We start from the raw sequence: 4,141 nt of genomic DNA, 5'->3' as shown, positions 1-4,141 counted from the left end.
ATAAATCGTTATTTACTTTTAATCAATTTTGGGGGCTTACAATACCTACAATTATTACCAACTAAAAACGAATAATAGGTCATTTTTTATCATCGTTTATATTATTTATTGTTAAAATATCTTATTGATCATTGACGAATTTGTTTTACAATTAACATTAATTAATCTATAATCATAGGAGATAATAATAAAATGCCCTGATACAGGGATTGAGTGGGGCTGGGACGAGTGGCGTAACTTGATAATAAGGGGCCCATGTGAAAATTTCTGGACCGGGGCCCTTACCTGACAACAAGAATTAAACACAGTACAGCACTTGGTATAAATCGAACGTGGTTCAAACAGTGGCGTCATTTCAGTTAGCAATAGAGGGGGCAAAGGTTTTGACTGGCCCGAATGGGTAAAAAAAAAAACCACTCGCAACCACATATTAACTACTTAAATTTTTTTATGGTACCCTTTTTATTAACTAGGTAACATCATTTTTAAATAGAAGGTAACAGATATTTTAGAAAAACAATTGTATACCTATCAGTTAAAAGTCTACAAACTATTATATGAAAATATTTATATTGATAAACAATAGTATTATAGTAGTTTATTAAGATATCTTCTTTTTTTTTTATTTTTGAAAATATATTAACTGATCTATAAATCAATTTTACCTGATTCATCCCTTATAGCCCATACTCTATTACTCTGATATAGCCATATAGGTATACTATATATTTACAAATTAATATTATCTTAAATTATAATATATTTTTTTTTATTGCTTGCTTATCGGCTCAAGTTTTGTTTGTTTATTAAACATACCAAAAATTATTTTCGAATCTCGAGCTGTTTGTGGTAATTTGATATTTTTAGCCACACCACCCATTTATTTTTTTTAAGTCATATTTTGCTCAAATTAAAAGACTAATGTAAACACGCGTCACAAAAAAAATAAATTTTAATTTAGGTAGAATAGGGTATACTCAACTAAAATATTAACACAAATAGTTGAATCATACACAACTGTCGCAAGTTAACTGAAATCCGTGATCAATGATAATTAATAAGAGTGCCAATCGGTTGTTGTTTTTAGAATTTGTATTAATTTTAGATTTTAGAAATTAAACTATACGATATTATGATACTAGTTATTATTGTTGTGCATACAACAATATTAATATGTTCATTTTCCTCCACAAAACACTCTCACACAAACAAACATACATAAATTTATATCCATACATATAATGTGTACATTTCCGCTGTGTCTTAATATGAATATATATTCCAACTATTCAATTAGTAAAAATGTATCATTGTGACAATAATTGCCTAGTACAGGTTAGGTTAGAAAATATTATAAAATAGGCATGTTTATGTGCTAATAAAATATTATAGTAATGGTAAGATGGCAACAATTGGGCACGGTTCATCGGGCTGCTTTTAAAATCAGACAGGGGCAACGATATATTATTATTTTTATCTGTTAGGCCAAAAGGGCCACATATTTTATACTGTGTAATATTTAAAGAATTACTATACCATAGCAACTTAATACCGAAAATTTGTGTCAACATTTTATTCTAATGTAAAGGCATACACACCTACATATATATACACACATACACACACACACCACCACATACTAGCACTCACTTGTATTGCTCCACGAGCCCATCTATTTCCTTTGAGTCTTGCTACACATATAATATACACACTTATTACTACACATATATTACACATATCGGTTGGTGTGCGCCAGGTATCATAGGCGCAGCGGAAAAAATACAGTGACCGGGCGCAAGTTCTATTATTGTAACGTTTCCGGCGCGACCACTCGCAATACTTTTTATATACGTGTTCAAAGTTAAAATCTCCACGAAATTCGTCAAAATCATAAAAGTATGTAAATTATTTTTTAGTTGAAAAATATTAATATTTATCTTGATATTTACATAATCTAAGTTTTAATAATTTAATTCAAGATTTTTAAAAGATTATTTTAACGTATTTTAACCTATTTTAACGTACCTATAATGATTTATCGTCTAACGGTTTTTGTTTATTCAAACAATATTAACTGTTAAAACTTGAAACTGCCCACTATTATCGTTAATTGATATATTTTTATAATATAGGCACATCTAGCCATATAGGTATGCACTTTTTTATAGATAGAAATATTAAATTCAAATTTTTATGATATCGGATTTTCAAGGAACAAATAACAATTATTGTTGTTTTGTTACTATTTATTTGCTTAGGTGAAAATGGTACGTACGTATGTTAGAAAAAGCTCCCGTGCTACCTGTCAATTCTTAATGAATCAAGATAGGTATTTGAATGAAACAAAAATCAAATTAAAGCTTATTTTTATCTTTATTATTCACTTGCCCCATATATAATTGTATGTAATACTAAAAGCAAAAACAATCCGATTTTGCATTTGCCCCATGAAAAGGGGCAAGTGTGATGTTTTAAAATTAAAAAAAAAAAAAAAATTATTTTTAGGTGAGTGATAATATAACTTTTTTGACTATACATTTTTATTATGTATATCTAGAGGTATTATATTACGGAGCAATAACATTTTTAAGTTACAAACAAAACAAATATTGTCAAATTCAAAATTAACTTTTCATTTTTGCGTCACACTTACCCCACTTTACCTTAATCAATTCTTAAATTGTTGCATGAATAATTAATGTTTCTACAAAACCAATAGACCTTTTAAGTAAATAGATTTTAAAATATTTCGCTTTGCGTTATTTTTCGTTTAATGATATTCTATAAATTACGTTTTGCGTTATGTTTTATTTAATGATATATAATATATTTTGTTAATAGTTATGTTTATTGTTTTGCGGTATTAAATTATTTTTGATTATCGCTTTCCGTTATAATTACGTTTAGAAATTTCAATCGGTTTTTTGTCAAATATAACGTTATAATCATAACGTCATTATAACGTTTACAAGACCTGATATTAAACCTTTTTCTGTGCTTGTTGTATTGTGTACGACGGCGGCGACAAGTTGTCTTTTCAATGGTGCGTATACGTGAGAGAGTCCGTCGACGGCCAACCCTCGTCCAACGCGACTCGTCTTCGCGTCCCACCCTGTGCCTTTGAAGCATAGTTGGGGAGTTGATGGTGTCACGCCGTTGTTGCCCGTGTAAATAATTTTTTATCGTTGTAATTTTTTAATATCTTAACTCTTTTGAATCACAACATTTTTATTTCATATTCCTAATCAGAATATTATTTGAAGTAATTCGATCTATAAAAATCTGATTTCGGAAAAGTAGGTTCACATTAGTTATGACTTTATAAATATTTAAAGTTTAGACGAGCAGAGTAATAGATCAAACTTTTGGGGGGGTACCCTTGTATCACTCCAATTCACTCCACTCGTCTTAAAAAAACTTATAACTCATAAGAAACTCTTCCAAAATTCGATTTGCACGCTATATCGAAGTATTCAGAAAAATATTCTACTTTGGATAATAACTATCTTTATGTTATATTTAATCTATTATGTAAAAATCCGATTACCGTTTATGACAATAATTATGTACAAAATTAAAATAAAAGTTGTGTACTTACCATAATATTTATGATGTAGAGCGTTCAAGTTTTTATAAAATGTCTTTGTTTTATTTTTATAAACTCGTAGAAGATATGCATAAAATAAAAAAGGTGGGTAAGTGGATGTCGCTCTGCTGTACAGTAGGTTAGAAGTGGGTCACTGTATAATGGATGGTATTAAATTTGAATTCAATGATATAATATCACTGTATAAGAAAAACGATTCTGAGCGGAGACGGTATATCAGTCTATGTATTAGACATATATATACTTATCTATGGTATTAAAAAAAAATTGACCTATAATAGGTACCTATAATAAATTCCAAATTAATCCTATCATAATATCTATTAGGTACTTATAACGCGTTATACATCAACAAAAAACCGTGGTACTATCATAGATATATAAATAGTATACTTTACAAGTTTCAAGTACCCACGAATAATTATTATACAATTCACAACAAAATAACTAAAATAGTTATCCCTAGGTTTTTAATATGTAATTTTCGTCCAAATTTGTACTTAAAATAAACTGTTTGACTAATAAAATAAACTG

The sequence above is a fragment of the Acyrthosiphon pisum genome, chromosome X (genome assembly GCF_005508785.2).
Source record: "Acyrthosiphon pisum isolate AL4f chromosome X, pea_aphid_22Mar2018_4r6ur, whole genome shotgun sequence".
Taxonomy (NCBI): domain Eukaryota; kingdom Metazoa; phylum Arthropoda; class Insecta; order Hemiptera; family Aphididae; genus Acyrthosiphon; species Acyrthosiphon pisum.
Note: the sequence above shows the minus strand (reverse complement) of the source record.